Source organism: Humulus lupulus, chromosome 7, assembly GCF_963169125.1.
Source record: "Humulus lupulus chromosome 7, drHumLupu1.1, whole genome shotgun sequence".
In the NCBI taxonomy this organism is placed as follows: domain Eukaryota; kingdom Viridiplantae; phylum Streptophyta; class Magnoliopsida; order Rosales; family Cannabaceae; genus Humulus; species Humulus lupulus.
The window spans coordinates 125,992,649-126,013,317 of NC_084799.1; the positions used below are offsets into that span (position 1 = coordinate 125,992,649).

The 20,669-nt window shown below is 43.5% G+C and overlaps 1 non-coding gene across 1 annotated transcript; it reads right to left on the reverse strand.

The window, feature by feature from the left end:
* Positions 1-13,212: 13,212 nt before the first annotated feature.
* LOC133793015 (small nucleolar RNA R71) lies at positions 13,213-13,319 on the reverse strand. The gene has a single exon (XR_009874480.1). It is a non-coding gene; the product is annotated as a small nucleolar RNA R71 (small nucleolar RNA).
* Between the last annotated feature and the right edge of the window lie 7,350 nt (positions 13,320-20,669).

A 20,669-nucleotide genomic window follows, 5' to 3' on the forward strand; every position in this document is an offset into this window, starting at 1 on the left:
GTATTTTAATGACAAAAAGCAAAAATTAAATACAAGCTTTGTTAAAACGAATAAACATCATTTCTACATTACTGATAATAAGGTCGTAGATGTTCAGCATTCCAAGCTCGCGGAACCAATCCTCCATTTAACCTCGCTAGTTTATAAACTCTAGGTCGAATGATGGACTCGATCTGGTAGGGTCCCTCCCAATTAGGCCCAAGCACCCCAACAGATTGGTCTCGTGTGGCCATAAACACTCACCTCAATACCCATTCTCCCAATCCCACTTACCTGTCTTGGACTCTTTTGTTAAAATATCTCGTGGCCCTCTGCTGGTATGCAACATTTTTTAGCTGGGCTTCGTCTCGTCTTTCTCCGATAAGGTCTGAAATTTCTTTAACTTGGGATTCATTCAAGGCTTGATCATATGCGTCGCGCCTTATAGTTTGGATTTTGACCTCGATAGGCAACATGGCCTCGCATCCATAAGTTAGGGAGAAGGGGGTGTGCCGTGTCGAGGTTCTTTCCATTGTTCTGTATGCCCACAAGACTTGAGGTAGTTCCTCCGACCATCTCCCCTTAGCTTCTTCTAGCCTTTTCTTCGTAGAACTTTTTAGAGTCTTGTTCAGTGCTTCGACGCCATTTTCCTGTGGATGGGCTATGGAGAAAAAGCTTTTAATTATCGAATGTTTTTCACAGAAGTGTGTGAACAAATCACTATAAAAGTTGGTCCCATTATCTGACACAATCTCCCTGGGCATTCTGTATCTACAGATGATGTTTTTTGCTACGAAATCTAGGACTTTCTTTGAGGTGATAGTGGCTAAGGGTTCAGCTTCAGTCCACTTCCTAAAATAATCTACAACGACTACAACGTATTTACTCCACCTTTTCTGGTTGGCAAGGAGCCTATGAGGTCGATTCCCCATACCGCGAGTAGCCATGGGAGCTCATCATGGTAAGCTCGGTGGGTGGAGCTCGCAGTATTGAAGCGAACCATTGACACTTATCACAATGCTTAATGTACTCGAATGAGTCGGCCTTGACTGTAGGCCAAAAATATCCTTGCCTAATCACCTTTTTTGAAAGACTATGCCAGCCATTGTTGTCTCTGCAAAATTCTTCGTGGATTTCTTCCAAAATCTTCTTTGCCTCGAGGGTGTTACTCACCTAAGTAAGGGCATGGAGTATCTCGTTCTGTACAATTTTACTTTCAAGATGGTGTATCTTGGTATTTTGTACATAAGTTTTCTAGCCTCGTTCTAGTCTGCTGAGAGACTTCTGGTTTCGAGGTAGTCAACTATCGGGGTCATCTAGGTGGGTTGCGAGTAAATCATGTTGACATATTCTTCTTTAGGCTCAATTATGCTTGGAATTGGTAGGAATTCTACTAGAACCACGTTGAGTGTGTCAACCTTTTTGGTCGTGGCAAGTCTAGCCAATGCATCTGCAGTCGATTTTTTTTCTCGGGGAACTTGTTCTATCGCGTAGAACTCAAATTCCACAAATGTTGCCTTAACTTTCTCCAAATAGGCTGCCATTTTTATGCCATGAGCCTGATATTCACCTAGACCTGGTTAACGACCAACTGAGAGTCATTATAGCAGTGGGTGGCCTTTGCTTTGAGCTCGGAGTTTATTTGAAGACCTGCTAATAATGCCTCATACTCAGCTTCATTATATGATGCCTCAAAGACAAACCCTAATACCAGATGGAAGTGATTTCCCGTCATAGTAATCAAAATGGTTGCCTCCCCCGACCCATTTTCATTAGAGGACCCTTCGACGTAAAGTCTCCATAGCTCTTAGGCTGGGGTTATGACTTCCTCGTTGGAGATTCCTTTACATTCGACAATAAAGATTACCAGAGCCTGCCATTTGATCGTTTTTCTAGAATAATACTTGCAAGTTCGCTACTTGCCATTGGGCTTGGGAACCAGAACAGGATTGGCTATCCAATCAGGGTAGAAAGCATCTCGAATAAATCGATTTGCGTTCAGTCTTTCAACCTCCTCTTTGAAGGATTTCTTCCTATCATCATCCATGAGCCTTCTTTTTTGTTGCTTTAGAGGTAAGCTCTTATCTATGTTGAGAGCATGGCTTATAATGCTCGGACTGATCCCTAGAATATATGTAACGACCCAAATTTTCTAATAGGGTTTAGTGCCTTGATTTACGTGCTAGGAGGGTATAATTGGATATATGTGTGTGTTTAATTGGTTAAATATGTGACTATGTGGTGTGCATGACTTATATGATTATGTGAATATATTATATGCATGTTTATGAGTATTAGACATGCATGTGGGCCCTTTACTGCTTATAAGGGCATATTTGTAATTTTTGCCCGTTAAGGGCATAAAGTTGATTATATGTGATAAATGGTTGAGACCACATTATTATCTGGATATATTTGTATTTATGGCTTGAGATGTTCCTAGTGAGTGGATTAGCAAAACAGTCACATCAGGATTTAATACGCAACTGGGGGGGAGCCTAGGGGTATTTTGGGAATTTAGAGAATATTTTGGGATTTATTAAGTAATGAATAAGTATTTGATAATTAATTAGACATGACGGGATTAATTGGTAAATGGTAGGGACACTTGAGGAATTAGCGGTAATTGAGAAATGACCGTTTTACCCTTAGAATCCATTAGAGGGCTAATAAATTTAAGGGGCAAAATGGTCTTTTGGGTTAAGGATATACACAAGAAAATGTGTTAGAAATGCAACATAATACACTAGAAATCTCTCAAACTCTCCCTTTCCCTCTCACTCAAGTTCACTCTCTCTCTCCCTCTTGTGTTGGGGCTTTGAATTTGTTGAAGGAAACTAAGCTTGGATTTCATATGGAAACCTGGGGAATCCAGCAAGAAGGTCTGGGAATCTAAGCTTAAGGATTGGAGGATTGAAGCTAAGGATTGAGCTGCCATTGAGGTAAGGTTTCAGGGCTTTAAGTTTGTTGAGTTTTAGTTGAGTTTGATCTTGTTAATAGGGAACTGTGAATTTGGGGATCTAGGCAAAATTGAGTTAGTATTCAAGGTTTTAGATATTGTTTCTGAAGTGTTACTTGGAAATTTCAAACTGGTTTTTACTAGGGTTTATTTCAAAGTTGGATTTTGGAGCTGAGGGTTGGAGTGAGTTGTTGGGAACCCAGGGAATTCTGGGAATTCGGAGAGGCTCGGGGGTTCGAACCTAAGGACTCAGGAAGAATTCTACTACCCGGTTTAGTAGAATTCGAGGTCTCACAGGCTAGTTTTTGCTTCCTAAACATTCATTTGAATTAGGAATTGATGGTTACCCATTGATTTTGTGACTAGGTTTATCGCTAAGGCTTAGGAGTGAGGATCGTGCTCGGGACTACTCTGAATTCTCTGCTCGGGATTCGAGGTAAGAAAATTGCACCCTTGTGATTGTGAACGAGGCTGAGGTTCCTAATAACTAAATGTGTGAAGTGTTCAATTGTACGATTGTTATGTATATGAGAATGAACGACCTAAGAGTGCCGGGGCTGATGATAAGCGTGTTCAACGTAGCTCGGCCTAAGCGAGCTGGGGTCAGTTAGATAAACAGAAGGCTCACCTAAGTATTCCAACCCTAAACATTGTGTAACTGGTTGAGAATATTTTCTCATCATTGTTTAGTTTAATGCTTGTATTTTGTTAAATAACTGAATTGGTTGGATTAAAGTTGATTGAATGCTACTGCTATATGTGTTTGTTGTTTATGGTTTTCTTGCTGGACCTTGGCTCACGAGTGCTACGTGGTGCAGGAAAAGGCAAAGGGAAACTAGACCAACCATGAGTTGGAGAGCTCTGGGGGCAGAGTGTACTTAGTCAGCTGCTCGACTGCCATGGCTGAGAGATAGTTACAGGGACAAAGCTCTAAAATTTGCATTTTTCCACTAGAATGGCTTTTGTTGTATCAATTTTTGGGAATTTTATTTACCACTTATACCCTCATTTTGGGATCCCATGTATCAAACATCTATTTTAATGAAAATTAACCGTTTAACATCAAAATCTTTTAACCCTAACCTGATAGTTGACCTTAGGATCACATTACTGCTCAAACGACTTGATTAGCAAGTCTTACACTATTTTAAAACACACAGTGTAACGGTCTTGGTTATCCAGGGTGCTACAACTTGGTGTCTGAGCCATCTAGGTTTAAGGGTTCCTGAAGACTGGCTGGACATGTACACTTGCCGCTAAAGACAAGCTCGACTCAGGGTTTGGTAATTGTATATATGTGATTGCATGCTTAAATGAAATGTAATGTTTTAATCTGTATGATTAGTAGGGAGCATGAGATACTTATAGCTTGGCCCTTGATTGCTGTGTGATTATGATGAGGCATGCTTATTAGCATTGCTGCTACATGGGAATGAATGTTTAAATGCTTGTTTGCATCTTGATTGCATATTGCTGGTTGAGTTTCAATGATGGACCATGGAAAGAATGTTAACATGTCATCAATGCCTTACTGTCGAGTCATTGATTGCAGATAAACTTGGATAGTTATGCATCCAAGGCCATCAATACGACTAGCCGGCACAAGAGTCGAGGCTACAGATGATGAGCAGGGTCAGAACCCTCCGCCAGTCCCTGCACTACACCAAATACCCATTTCCATAACACATAAATATAATACTAATCAAAAAGGATTATGCTAGAGTACTATGTTGGGCCACTTTATGAAAAAGGCGGTAATAATTTCACCATCCCGCCACTTGCTTTTTTTTTCATTAAAATTTGTGAGACCGTGAGACACAATTCCCTTCCTTCAATTCCTTCTCCTTTTTCCTCATCATTCTCTCTCCTCTCTCTCGAATCTCTTTCTCCCACCAGACCTTTCTCCTTCAATCTTTCTCTCTGGCCTATGTGTTTATGGATCCCGACCTTCCCCTACACGCGCTGGCTAGGGATCTTTAGAGGGCGTCGAAGTTTCGACCCACGCGGGCCCAAGCCCTCACACGACAGCAGAGGTGAGCGACGACACCAGAGGCCAGCTCTTCTTCTCCTCTTCCCTGTGTACAGCCAAGCCTTCTTCCTGGCGTGAGACCAGCTAGCTCCATCCAGACTTCAGTTCGGGCATTCTTCGTCGCCCAGCCATTTTCTCCAGCCTAGAGCCATGCAAGCCGAGCATTTCAGCATTTTGGTATTTTTCTCTTTTTTTTCTGGGATGAGTTTTTTTTCTACAAAATAACATGTAGACGCTCAATTTTCACCTAAGGTCTGCCCTGGCCTTGCGTGGGTACCGCCTAAGTCTCAAGGGTCTCGTGATGCGCAGCCATCAGTGACCCGCATCCAAGTGCCCACGGGAGGCTCCGTCTTACGTCCTTATGCGCGCACCCGTCTGCCTACGCAAGGCCTCGCCTCGCGTCCTTGTGCACACACCCGAGTGCCCCCGTGAGCCCTCGCCTTGCCATAGGCCGAAATGACCAAGTGTCCCCGCCTCGCCAAATAAGGCCTCGCCACGCATGGCCTCGCCAAGAAGGGCCTCGCCAAGAGGGGCCTCGCCAAGTTTCGCCTCGCCAAGTTTCGCCTCGCCAAGCTTCGCCTCGCACGGCCTCGCCAAGAAGGGCCTCGCCAAGAGGGGCCTCGCCACGCATGGCCTCGCCAAGAGGGGCCTCACCACGGATGGCCTCGCCAAGAAGGGCCTCGTCGCGCATGGCCTCGCACGGCCTCGCCACGCATGGCCTCGCCAAGAGGGGCCTCGCCACGCATGGCCTCGCCAAGAAGGGCCTTGCCACGCATGGCCTCGCCAAGAGGGGCCTCGCCAAGTTTGGCCTCGCACGGCCTCGCCAAGAAGGGCCTCTCCACGCATGGCCTCACCAAGAGGGCCCTCGCCTCGCACGGCCTCGCCAAGAGGGTCCTCGTCAAGAAAGGCCTCGCCACGCATCCTTAGACGTCCGCCAAGGCCATATGCCTATCGCCCAGACTCGTGAGTGACCTTGGGAGACTTCAGGCATCTCATGCCAAGGACACAAGATCTCCACCTCACACCAAAGGTCCCATTCCTAACACCTTGAGACCCCTATGCTTAGGGGCCACAGTACGAGTCGAATGGGACATGCTTGTACGACCTAGTACTGAGTACGGATACCAGTGCCAGTGAGACTGCTAGAGTAAGAGTCATGGTCCGTACGTATACGGCCATAGGTCAGAGCCGACACCACTACCTCCTGCGCCACTACGCCTGCCACCACACATCAGACATGGGTACAGACAAGTAGTGGAGACATCCTCCTGACACTTGCTCCTGTACGGGATGTACGACCACAACCTCTGAAGCCACACCCCTGACACAGTACATATGTACCACTTGGTCTCCTGGACCACTATGTACCTAAGGCCATTAGAGCCTACTATAAAATGAACTCTAAGACCACCTGAGAAGGGGTTGGAAATTTTACTGTAGCAGAGGCTTGAGTGTGAATGAAAGACTAAATTCTCCATTATTGTTCTATCATTGTTCTTGAGTTATTGTTCAAATTTTTACAGCTTTCCGATTAGTGATCTTGATTTGATAATTTTTCCAACTCAACTTAGTTGACGAGTTCTCACCGTCAACAGTTTGGCACCGTCTGTGGGAACATTAGTTTCAAGCTACTGTTCCACCATTGTTTCCGGCAAGAAGAAGATGCCAAGACACTCGAAGCGACTGAGGGAGCCGCGGGAGGTAGAGGTTCACCTGAACGGAGTCCAGCTGAAGGCCTCCATGAAGGATGCTCCTCCACCTAGAGACGTGGAGCCCCCGAAAGACCCTGAAGTTCACGGAGGTGATAGGGTGGCCTCATCACCAGCCGCTCCACCTGGAGGAAGTCCTCCAAGAGCCCCACCGGTAAACGCTGATGAGTTCCCTCCTCCAAAACCGCCGCAGGCACCGAACTCCGGCCGGCAAGACCCGGGCCCTTCTGCCCGTAGGCATGATAAGCACCCCCGGGTCCACTCCGTGAGCTCGAGTTCAAAATCCCGATTTTACGAAGAGGAAATACGTGAGCTCCACCATAAGAACCAAAGGTTGGAAACCACCTTGGAAAACATGCAAGAGGTCCTTAACGGCCTGCTGCAGGGTAAGTCAAGCGTAACTTTGCCTAAGAGGAAGGAGAAGGGCAAGCATGGGGTGGAGACCACTGTACTGGTAGATGATGGGAAAACCCGACATTCAACCAATAACACCCCCCTGACGAAGCAACATGATCACCCCGAACCGCCTAAGCAGGCCCAGAAGCCAGCGCTGAGGACCAACGCTGCCCCTCGCAATGAGGATGAGGTCACCTCCAAAAGAACACCCTCAGACTTGCGGGAGGAGCTCAATAAGAAGAGGGCGGGCAAAGGGACCATCCCCCCTGTGGCGCCTCGAGAAGGCAAGGGAAAGGCGGATCCTAGCCCGTCCGCTTTGAGGGACACTCTCAGCAAGAGGAGGCAGGACCTAGACACGGAGACGAGGAGCCTACGGAGCAAGATCGTCACAGCGTCAAGCGGCCAGGCCTTTGAGGAGGACTTCGATCATGAGTCACCCTTTGTGAGAGAAATTCAGGCAATCCGATTCCCTGCCAATTTTAAGGAGCCCAATATGACCCCTTATGAAGGGAACACGGATCCGAAATACCACCTGGATGCGTTTAATGATCTGATGAAACTGAGGGGGATCAGAAGTGGTGACAGGTGCCATTGCTTCGTTGTTACTCTGAAAGGACCCGCCTACAAATGGTTCAAAAGACTAAGGTCGGGGTCCATCAGGTCCTGGCAGCAGTTTTCTGACGAATTCCTCCAACAGCACCATGCCGTGCGGGACTACACGATGCCAGGTACCAGCCTGGCCAACGTGAAGCAAGGGGAGAATGAAAGCCTGAAGAGCTACATTCACCAGTTCAATATGGAGGCCGCAAAAGTGGGGAGCCTAACGCGCCGAGAGTTAAAAATGGCCATTACCGCTGGAGTGCTCCCAGGAAGCAAGTTGTGGGACAACATGTTGAAGAGAGAAGTCACCGACTTAGATGACTTCTATGAGAGAGCACAGAAGTACATCCGTGTGGAGGATGGCCACGCAAACCTAAAGGCGGGGAAGGAGGAGCCCCATACGAAGCCCCCAACTAACGACGGATCGAATGTAGCGAAGAAGAAAAGACCTTACGATGGGCCAAGAGATGACCAGCAGAGGAAAACCAAACGAGGGGTTGATCATAGGCAAACGGCTTATACTTACTATACGAACCTCACGGACACCAGGGAGCATATTTACATCACCAACGAAGATCGAGTGCCCTTCAAAAAGCCCCCACCAATGAGAAAGGATCAGTCCAAAAGGGACCCCAGTAGATACTGCCAATACCACAAGGACATCGGACACACCACGACAGAGTGTATCCATCTGAAGGAGGAAATTGAGGAGCTCATCCGCCGAGGTCACTTGGGCCACTATGTCAGGAGAGAAAGGCAAAGGCCTGAGGACGAGCCCACAACACCCCAGGCACAAGAGTGAGCCCCAGAAATACAGGGGGAGGTCCGAACCATTTTTGGAGGTCCAGGATTTGGGGGAGACTCTATGAAGGGGCGAGAAAGATATCAAGAGAGGCTCGGCGAAGTCTGCCTCCTTGCGTCATGAGTTTAGAACAACGAGCCCCGAAGAGTTTCAAGGGGGAAAACGACTCGATAACGTTCACTGAGGAGGACGCACGGGGGGTACACTTTCCCCACAATGATCCGCTGGTGTTGACAATTCAATTGGCAAATATGCGTGTGCATCGAGTCCTAGTGGACAACGGGAGCTTGGTGGACATCCTATATCGCCCTGCTTTGGAAAAGATGGGACTGGGCATTCGTCACCTGAAGCCCTGCCAGTCGTCCCTATACGGATTCACAGGGGACTCAGTGCAACCCCTTGGAATGATCGAATTGACACTTACCATGGGGGAGCAACCCCGGCAGACTACAGTCATGTCTAACTTTGTTGTAGTAGATTGTGCATCAGCTTTCAACGCGGTATTGGGGAGACCCTCCCTAAGAGAATTGAAAGCCATAACTTCAATATATCACTTGGTTGTCAAGTTCCCGACTCCAGGAGGGGTCGCTAGTATGAAGGGAGAACAGAAGGAGGTGAGGGAGTGTTACAACACCTCACTCCGCACGCCTGCAAAACCGCGTGAGCCAATGGCCATGGTGGTACATGAGGCGCTATGTATGCCCACGGGAGGTCCGCAGGAGCTGGACCCTCGAGTCGTGGATGAGTCAAGAGCAGAACCAGTAGAAGAAGTAGAGGAGGTTACGGTGACGGAGGAACCCCTAAGGAAATTGAAGATAGGGAGAAGCATGCAAGGTGACGTGAAGGAGGAGTTGATGAAATTTTTGAAAGATAATCTAGACGTGTTTTCATGGAGTCATGAGGACATGGTGGGCATAGACCCCAGTGTGATGTGCCACCACCTGAACATCTCCCCAGAAGCAAGGCCCATCCGGCAAAAGAGGCGGGCGCTAGACCCAACAAGATACGCAGCATTAAAGGAGGAGGTTGACAAGTTGAAGGCCAACGGGTTCATCCGTGAGTCTTTCTACCCTGTGTGGGTGTCGAACCCAGTACTCGTGTCGAAGCCGAATGGGAAGTGGAGAACTTGCGTCGATTTCACGAACTTGAATAAAGCTTGTCCTAAGGACAGCTTCCCACTTCCCAGGATAGATCAGCTAGTAGAAGCGACAGCAGGACATGAGTTACTAAGTTTCATGGACGCCTACTCAGGATACAACCAAATCCCAATGAACCCAGCAGATGAAGAGCACACGTCATTCATTACAGACAAAGGGCTCTACTGTTACAAGGTGATGCCCTTCGGGCTCAAAAATGCGGGAGCCACCTATCAGAGACTGGTGAATAAAATGTTCGCCAATCAGATAGGAAGGAATATGGAGGTGTATGTGGATGACATGTTAGTGAAGACCAAAGAAGCAGTAGAGCTCAACAAAGACCTTGGTGAGATGTTTGACACGCTCAGGAAATACCGGATGAAGTTGAACCCAGTCAAGTGCACCTTCGGGGTATCCTCAGGAAAATTCTTGGGCTTCATGGTCAATTCCAGAGGCATCGAAGCCAATCCTGTCAAGATAAAGGCACTAATAGAGATGAGCCCACCAAAGAATAAGAAGGAGGTGCAGTGCCTAACGGGAAGGGTGGCAGCCCTTAATAGGTTTATCTCAAGGTCCACCAACAAGTGCCTCCCATTCTTTTACATCCTCACAGGGAGCAAAAAGTTCGCTTGGGATGAAAGATGTGAGGAAGCATTTGTCAAGCTGAAAGAGCACCTGGGGAAGCCACCCCTGTTGGCAAAGCCAGAGAAGGGCGAGAAGCTGTACCTGTACTTGGCAGTGTCTGAGCATGCCATCGGTGTAGCCCTGGTTAAGGGAGAGAAGAAGCAGCAACAGCCTGTATACTATATCAGCAAGCGTTTGGTGGACGCGGAGAACCGGTATCCAGAGATCGAAAAATTGGCCTATGCGCTAGTGGTGGCTTTTTGCAAGAAATACACGAAGGCATCTGCGGAGAACATGCTGGGGGCAAAACCTAGCTCTAAAGGTACTGAGACAGGACTATTTTTGGCCCACACTGACAAAGGACTCGATCTCATATGTGCAGAAGTGTGACAAATGCAAATGCTTCACCATAGTTACCCGAGCTGCTCCCATCGAGCTAACCATGATCTCATCCCCTTGGCCATTTGCATCATATTGAATTGACTTAATTGGTTCTTTTCCAACATGAAAAGGAGGAGTTCGTTATGCAGTAGTCGACATCAATTATTTCACAAAGTGGGTACAGGTTGAACCTTTGGAAACCGTCACCTCGAACAGTGTTCTGGACGTTGTTGAGAAGAATATCATACGTTGATTTTGACTCCAAAAAAAGACTGTGTCAGGCAATGGAACTTAGTTCGATAGCAATATCTTCACATACTTTTGTCAAAATATGGCATAACCAAGAGTTTCTCGTCGGTAGCATACCCACAGGCCAATGGGCAGGTCGAGGCCGTAAACAAGACCCTGAAGGCGAGCTTGAAGAAACGATTATATGAAGCCAAGGGATTATGGCTTGAGCAGCTCCCACAAGTACTTTGGGCCTACCGGACCTCACATTGAACCTCCACATGACATACCCCATTTTCCCTGACCTATGGAAGCAAGGCTATTAATAAACGAGTTTTAGGCTTGTTTATGGTCTAAGTTTTTAGGGTATTTTTCGTTAGTTAGGATTATTTTATTTCGGAATTATGTTCGTTTGTTCTTGTTTCAAGGTGATTAATGCTAAAGTGATACAAATAGTGAAAAGGAGTGAAAGTGGAACAAAACCGGGACGAATTTGTGGACTTTTGGGTTCTGTAAGTAGCGCTACAACGCTACTAAGGGAGCACCGTAGCGCTAGGAAGGATTTCTAAAGAGTTGATGTTTCTTACTTTAGCGCTACAGCGCCACAACAACAGCGCTACAGCGCTTGGATGCAGTTTTTCAGGAGGTCGGTTCTGGAAGTAGCGCTACAGCGCTTGTGCCCAGATTTCATATCCAGGTGTATCTGACTTTAGCGCTACAGCACCAATAACACAGCGCTATAGCGCTGGTGACGCGATTTTCACATGTCTGATCACTTTTTGATGGGCAATTTGGTCTTTTCACTTGGAACTTTGGAGGGATATTTAAGAAACATAATGTTGCGACTTTAGCAGTTTTTTTTTATGAGGAGATTTACCAAAACCCTAGATTAAGCAAGGAGACTAGAGAAGAAACAATAAGAAAACTCAGAGTTCTTTTACTTCTTTAGCTTTTGATTTCATGTTTATGTTTGATTTAGTCATGTTCATGAACTAAATTTTTGTTTAGGTTTTCTAATTGACTCTCTTGAAACTCTATTATGATTTAATGCATTTATCTATTTCCTCTTCATTCTGAAATCTATTCAATTTGTGTTTATTGTGTATGTATTTGACTGCGCATCTTTTACATATGATTTACGAATTTGAATCAAAATCTGAAAAGTGAGATTTGAATATGCTAAAATTGAATAGACATAGACTTCAATTTAGAACGAGAGTATCAAATTGGTTTATGTAATTGAGGGTTGTATTCACTGCTTCCTATTATTTGAATTTACCATAGAAATATAGGGAATTCACACTAGGTCGAGTTTTCTATTTCTTAACTCGAATAGTTAACACTTTTGCAAACCTATCATTTCAGTGAAGAAGAGTTTCAGTAGAAATTGCATTAAAGATTAATAGAGTAGATAGTAGAGAAGATTAGGATTCCTATTTTTTTTTACAGTGAATTCAATCCAAGGTTTTGCTATTATTTGTTATTTTGTTTAATTTTTAATTATTGTTTTAGAATATTATAGTTTCTTTTGCGGTGTCTAAAAGAATCAAGAATTCTAATTGATCAAATAAAAAGAGAAATTAATTGACTGGTAATTGAGCATTCAGTCCTTGAGGACGATACTTGGTTTTTACCATATTATTACAAATTGTGACTGTGTGCACTTGCGTAGCTTAAAAATTTCGCAACAAGTTTTTGGCGCCGTTGCCAGGGACTGAAAAGAATTATCAATATCAGTCTGATTAATTTTTATTCTAATTTCATTTTAATTTCTCTAGTTTCTTAATTTGTCTATCTCAGGTGAATTGTGTTATATGCGTATCAGAAGAGGAGCAGACAGTCTTGTTCCTTTGAATCCTGAGATTGAAAAGTCTTGCAAACAAAACAAAAAGAACAAGAGGGAAGCCTAGAAGTCTGTGAAGATGGCACAGAATGATGGGGATGACAGGAATGTTTTAATTGCTGGGATTGCAAAAGGGGGTCAGGCTCAGAACAATGCGGAGAGGAGCCTGAGAGACTATGTACTGCCCACTCTGACGGGAGTACAAAACAGTATACGCCCACCAGCTGTAGAGGCTAACAACTTTGAGATCAAGCCAGCTATTCTACAAATGGTGCAATCCTCTGTTCAATTTAATGGGTTGCCTTCTGAAGATCCTCACACCCATTTGTCTAATTTTCTGGAGCTGTGTGGAACTTTCAGATACAATGGGGTGAGTGATGACGCTATTAAACTTAGGCTTTTCCCATTTTCTCTGAGGGATAGAGCTAAAAGTTGGTTGAACTCTTTGCAACCGAACTCTATTATTACCTGGCAAGATTTGGCTCAGAAGTTTTTGTCAAAATTCTTCCCTCCTTCCAAAGCTGCTAAATTGAGGGGAGAAATCAATAATTTTTGCCAGAATAATGGAGAATCATTGTATGAAGCTTGGGAACAGTTCAAGGAACTTTTGAGAAGATGTCCTCATCATGGCATTGAACAGTGGATGTTAGTGCAAAATTTCTATAATGGTTTATGTCCTACTACTAGAACCATTATTGATGCTGCAGCGGGTGGTACTTTTATGAGCAAGAGTGCAACTGGTGTTTATGAGCTGCTGAAGGACATGGCCACAAATAATCATCAGTGGTCTGAGGAAAGATCATCGGGGGTCAGAAAGGTAGCTGGGGTGCATGAGCTGGATGCAATCACTGCTCTAACAGCACAAGTAGCCTCCTTGACAAAACAGTTACAACAGAGCACTGTATATGTTAATGCGGTTCAAATGGCAGCTAGGTGTGAAATTTGTGGTGGTTCTCACTCTATTGATCAGTGCCCTATCAGTATGAATAATAACACTCTGATGGATCAAGCTCAGGTTTAAGCGGTGGGAAACTTTCAGAGGTCATTCAATAATCCATTCTCCAATACTTACAATCTTGGGTGGCGAAATCATCCTAATTTTTCTTCGAAGAATAATCAAGGCCAGCAACCTCAGTTTCAGGGTCAATTTCATAATAATATGCCTCAGCCACCAATGCATCAAGCCTCTTCATCACAACAGCCTAGGCCTCGACAATCAATGAATCAAACTCCACCTGAAAGGCCTAATGAACTGCAAGCTGCACTATTGACCCTCACCAATACTCAAACTCAGTTTATGACAGAGACTAGATCTTCAATCAGAAACTTGGAAACTCAAGTAGAGCAGTTGGCTAATATGCTTAATAACAGACTGCAGGGAAATTTGCCTAGTAATACTGAATTCAACCCTAAGGAGCAAGTTCAGGCAATTACTTTGAGGAGTGGGAAGCAAACTGAGCAGTCTATATCCCCACAGGCAGTGGTTCAGAATGGAGAGATGGGTGAACAGTCTGATTCAGCAAAGGTTACTGAAGACCACCAGCTTTCAGAAAAGAGTCCGACAGTTGTTAATGAGCAGCCAGTTTGAGTTCCATATCCTCAGAGGCTTAGAAAGACTACACTGGATAAACAGTTTTCTAAGTTTTTAGAGGTGTTTAAAAAGCTGCATATAAATATTCCTTTTGCTGAGGCCTTGGAGCAGATGCCCAGCTATGTGAAATTCATGAAGGAGATTCTGTCCAAGAAAAGGAGGATGGAAGACTATGAGACTGAAGCACTGACTGAAGAGTGCAGCGCGATATTACAAAGGAAGTTACACCAAAAGCTGAGAGATCCGGGGAGCTTCACCATACCTTGCACCATTGGAAAATTTGAATGCAAACACGCTTTATGTAATCTGGGGGTGAGTATTAATCTGATGCCCTTATCTGTGTTTAGAAGACTTGGTTTGGGGGAGGCAAAACCAACAACTGTCACTCTACAACTAGTAGACCGATCGGTGACACATCCACGGGGTATTATTGAAGATGTTCTTGTGAAGGTGGATAAGTTTATATTTCCAGCTAACTTTATTGTTTTGGACATGGAGAAGGATACAGATGTACCTATTATTCTCGGCAGACCATTTCTAGCCACAGGTCAAGCTCTTATTGATGTTCAAAAGGGAGAGCTTAAGCTTAGAGTTCAAGGAGATGAGGTGGTCTTTAATGTCTTCAAGGCCATGAAGTATCCGGTGGCTAGTGACAGTTGCTATAGTGTGGATGTGATAGAGAAGGCAGTCTCGAAGAGAAGGATGAATAGTGATGCCTTAGAGGCAGTACTATTAGGTGATGAGGTCGACGATGATGATGCTGAGATAAGAGATTGTGTTAACTAGATCAATTCCTTCCTGCCATACTGGAAGAAGTTTCAAGAATTTGCAGACGCGCCTGATAAATCGCTAACATCCATTCAGCAGCCACCGCAGCTGGAATTGAAGGTTCTTCCAGATTATTTGAGATATGCATATTTGGGAGAGAATGAAACTTTACCTGTCATTGTGTCAGCTGACCTGTCAAAGATAGAATTGGAGAAATTGTTGAGGGTTTTAAGGGATCATAAATTGGCCATTGGGTGGACATTGGCGGATATTAGAGGAATAAGCCCATCAACAGTAATGCATAAAATCTTATTGGAAGAGAATAGCAAGCCATCCATAGAGGCCCAGAGAAGACTCAATCCAGCCATGAAGGAAGTTGTACTTGAGCAGATTCTTAAATGGTTGGACGTTGGGGTGATCTACCCAATTTCTGATAGCGCATGGGTGAGCCCTGTGCAAGTGGTACCTAAAAAGGGTGGTATGCCAGTGGTAAAAATTGAAAACAATGAACTCATTCCAACAAGAACTGTAACGGGGTGGCGGATTTGTATAGATTACCATAAGCTCAACAAGGCAACAAGGAAGGATCATTTCCCTTTGCCTTTCCTTGATCAAATGCTTGACAGATTAGCAGGCCATAGCTACTACTGTTTCTTGGATGGGTATTCAGGGTATCATCAGATCGCTATTGCACTAGAGGATCAAGAGAAAACAACATTTACATGTCCCTATGGTACATTTGCTTTCAGGAGAATGCCATTTGGACTATGTAATGCCCCTGCAACATTTCATCGGTGCATGATAGCTATATTTTTAGATATGGTAGAAAGGTGTATTGAGATATTCATGGATGATTTCTCTGTGTTTTGGCTCATCATTTGACCTCTGTTTGGGTAACTTGGAAAACGTGTTGAATCGTTGTGAGAAGGCAAATCTGGTGTTGAATTGGGAGAAATGCCATTTTATGGTAAAAGAGGGGATTTTTCTTGGCCATGAAATTTCGAGTGAGGGAATTGAGGTAGATAGAGCAAAAATTTCTACCATTGAAAAGCTGCCTCCACCAGTTTCAGTCAAAGGTGTAAGAAGTTTTCTTGGTCACGCTGGGTTCTATCGAAGATTCATAAAAGATTTCTCTAAAGTGTCCAAGCCTCTCTCGAACCTGCTTATGAATGGAGTTGTCTTTGATTTTAATGATGAATGTGTGAAGGCTTTCAATGTCTTGAAAGAAAATCTTATTTCTGCTCCAATTGTGATAGCTCCAAATTGGGAATTACCTTTTGAGTTGATGTGTGATGCTAGTGACTAAGCGGTGGGTGCAGTTTTGGGACAGCGAATTGACAAAGTATTCAGGTCTATTTATTATGCTAGTCGAACTCTAAATGATGCTCAACGGAATTATGCAACAACAGAAAAAGAGTTGCTAGCTATTGTGTTTGCTTGTGATAAATTTAGACTGTATCTATTTGGTAATAAAGTGATTGTCTACACTGATCACTCTGCCATTAAATACTTGATGTCGAAGAAAGATGCCAAGCCTCGCCTGATTAGATGGATTCTTTTACTTCAAGAATTTGACATGGAAATTCGTGACAAGAAGGGCAGCGAGAATGTGGTAGTCGATCACCTCTCTAGACTTGAAGTGGAAGAGACTTGAAGTGCAAATCAATGATTACTTTCCTGATGATCAGTTGTTTGGGGTGAGTGAGAAATTAGTTGTCCCTTGGTTTGCTGACATAGTGAACTTCTTGGTTGCCAAGATCGTGCCTCTTGAAATGTCGAAGCAGCAATTAAAGAAATTCTTTTCTGAGGTGAAACATTACTATTGGGAGGAGCCTATTCTCTATAGGCATTGTGTTGATCAAATTATCAGACGGTGTGTTCCTGAAGAAGAGATGTAGTTAATTCTCAACCATTGTCACACTCAACAATGTGGTGGGCACTTTGGTGCATCCAGAACAGCAGCCAAGGTATTACAAAGTGGTTTCTATTGGCCTTCATTATTCAAGGATGCTAATGCTTTTGTTAAGGCCTATGATAGATGTCAGCGAACTGGTAATATCTCGAGGAGAAATGAAATGCCTTTACAGGGAATTCTTGAAGTGGAAATTTTTTATGTATGGGGCATTGATTTCATGGGGCCTTTTCCACCATCTTACAACAATGAATATATTCTATTGGCAGTAGATTATGTATCTAAATGGGTGGAGGCTGCAACAACTAGGGCCAATGACGATAAAACTGTGCTTAATTTTCTTCATAAACATATTTTTACTAGATTTGGCACTCCCCGAGCTCTCATTAGTGATGAAGGAAAAAACTTTGTGAATAAACAACTTGATGCATTACTGACTTGTTATGGAGTATATCATCAAAAATCTTTGCCTTACCATCCTCAATTGAATGGGCAAGCTGAAATTTCAAACAGAGAAATCAAAAGTATCCTTGAGAAGACCGTTGACAGTTCGAGGAAAAATTGGTCGAAGAAGTTAGATGATGCGATTTGGGCCTACAGAACTGCATTCAAAACACTAATAGGCATGTCTCCTTACAGGTTGGTGTTCGGTAAAGTGTGTCATTTACCAGCTGAGTTGGAGCATAGGGCATTCTGGGCTATGAAAAAGTTGAATTTTGATTGGAGTGTAGCCAGTGAACGAAGGTCGTTGCAACTGAATGAACTTGATGAGTTCAAAAATGAAGCTTATGAAAATGCCAAGATTTATAAAGAGAGAACAAAGGCTTGGCATGACAAGAACTTAGTCAGGAAAGAGTTCCAACCAAGACAGAAGGTACTTCTTTTTAATTCAAGACTGAGACTTTTTCCTGGCAAATTGAAGTCAAGATGGTCAGGACCATTCACTGTTGTTCAGGTCTTTCCATATGGTTCTGTGGAAGTTCAGGGCAACTCAGGTGATTCTTTTAAGGTCAATGGCCAGAGATTGAAACCCTACTTGGGTGGTCATGTTGATCAGGCAAAGTCGATCCTTCTTTTAAAGCCTCTTTGAAGAGGGGTTTAGCATCCGGCTAAATGACGTTAAAGACAGCACTTTGAGGAGGCATTTCTCAGTTTTAAATTCTTTTTATTTTTGTTTGGTTTTGAACAATGAAGGAAATTTGTTTTAGTTGTTATTTTTATTTTAATGTATTGTTTGAACTGTGAAAATCGTGAAAAAAATAAAAAATAAAATAAAATAAAAATGTGTGGTGATTGAAGGTGCATTAGCGCTACAGCGTTGTATTCATAGCGCTATGGCGCTAATCTCATAAAAGAAAAAAAAAATTGGGAGGTTACCAGCGCTGTTATCAGAGCGCTACAGCGTTGGTTCCAGAGGCAAAAATCCCAGGTCGTGCAAGAGCGCTATAGCTATACATACAGCGCTCTGTCCAGTTTTTTTAAAAAAAACAAAGGGGTTGCTATTTTTCCCCTCATTTCCTCTACATTTTTCCCCTCATCTCAATATTCTCTCCTCCATCTCCTTCATAGCCCCCATAGATTTTCCCTTTGAACCTATTCCCCATAAATTTCTCCACAAATTCTGCCTCTCTCATTCATTTCTTCTTCTATTTCCCTCCTTTCTTTGCTTTCTTCTCAAAAACCATTCCAATTTTTCCCAAATCAGTTTTGAAACCCTAGAAATTCATAGATTTAGTTTTTTTTTTTTGATGAAGATGGAAAGTTTCAAGGGGATGTTCTAATTCAAGCATAAAGGAGTCCATTGCAAGGTTTGGTAAGTGGTTCCTTTCCATTTTCTCCTCAGATTTTTGTGGTATTTGGGATTGGATTGCTTTGATTGAATGTTGAGGGTGGATTCCATCTGTGGTTTGGGTTTGGGATCTTAGTTTATTTGTTTGAAAGAGTGAATATTGTAAGCGCTTGTGAAGAGGAAAATGGTTCACTTGTAGGGGAGGTGCTGTAAATATTCTGTCTTGTGGGTTGGTGAGAGTGTGGATAATGGCCCCTAAGAGTAGAGCAGGTAGAAACAAGGAAAAAGGAAAGGGACAGGCATCCGCTTCTCAACCAAGGGAGGATAGTTCAGAGTACGAGTACGATGAGACTAGGTTTATCAATTTTAAGGCTCAGGAGCGCTATGAGAAATTTGTTCGAAAGCCTTTGATTCCTGAGCGTGAAGTGGAATATCAGTCTGATCCTTTTACTCATCAGATTTTTGAACTGGTTCGGGTTAATCTTATGAATAGGAAGTGGGGAAATTTTGTGACTAAATTGGCATAGGCTAATGTATCACTGGTTTATGAGTTTTATGCGAATTTAAGAGATAAACACAATGATACAGTTTTTGTTCGAGGTAAGTGTGTGCCTTTCACTACAGAAGCTATTAATAAGGTGTTCAAAGCCCCGCACATAAAATAGGAGGAGGAGGAGTATGCTTAGTTTTTTAATGGATCTATAGATTTTAATGTTGTGGCTGATAAATTATGCTTTGAAGGTGCTCCTTGGAATTTATCTGGCAGTTTACCTAAAAGTATAGCATTGTGCCAGCTAAACATTGAGGCGAGATTTTGGGCATTTTTTGTTTGTGCTCGATTTATGCCGGTTAGTCATGTGTCTGATATGACTAAATATCGAGTCTTATTGATGTATGCCTTGATGATGGGAATGAGTATTAATCCGGGTATATGGATTAAGGCCAATATTGATTTTATTGAAAAGGGCCATACTACTGGAGGTTTGGGCCATGGGTTTGTCATCACGATGTTGTGCTGCAAGGCTGGTGTTCCGGAATTCGTTACTGATATTTATCAGTCATTGCAACAACCGTTGTCCATCAATCTAATGAATGATTATCCTGAGCCTGCTCTGTATGTGTCGTAGACAAGGAAAAAGGGTAAGCACCGTGTAGAAACTGATGTGGAGGAAGAAGCTGAACCAGTATTGTTGGGTGGCAGTAGTAATTCAAGTATGCAGCAAGTTAATGCTAAGTTGGATTATCTAATCCAACAAAATCAATATGTGGTTCAACAGCAGCATATGATGAATCAGTATTTCGGCCATCGATATGATTATGAGGTGAATCATGTGGCTCAGTTAAACAACTTGGTGAGCCGCTGGTCGTTAGATGAATCGGATCGCACTTATTTTGCTCCACCACCGCCGTATCCACTGTATTCTCCATTTTACTCTCCGCCTTCACCCCCATCATTTGCTGGTTTTCCAGAGCCTCCGCCTCCGCAGTCTCAGCCTTTTGAAGGACCTTCGTTCCAACCACCGCCATATTGATGTGGCGAGTCAGGTAAGTCTCTATTCTCATTCTTTCTTACTTCACATTAGGGACAATGTTCGGTTTTAAGTTTGGGGGAGAGATTTATTTCTAGTTTTCTTTGTTATGTTTTTATTTGTTTGTTTGTTTTTTATTTTAATTAGTTGTTCGTTTGGAGTCATGTTTTAGAGTATAAATTAAGTTGACAATAATGGGCATTTCAATCTGATTGACTGTTTTGTAGTATAATCCCAAGGAAAAATTGATGTGCTTCTAAAAATAATCTGTGTGCTTGGTTAGATTACTTTTTTTTAACTGTGATTTGTTGACATCAGAGATCTATTGTTCATACCTTGCAAATGTTATACTTGAGATATTTTATGCATGTCAAATTTGGATTGTGGATTGAAA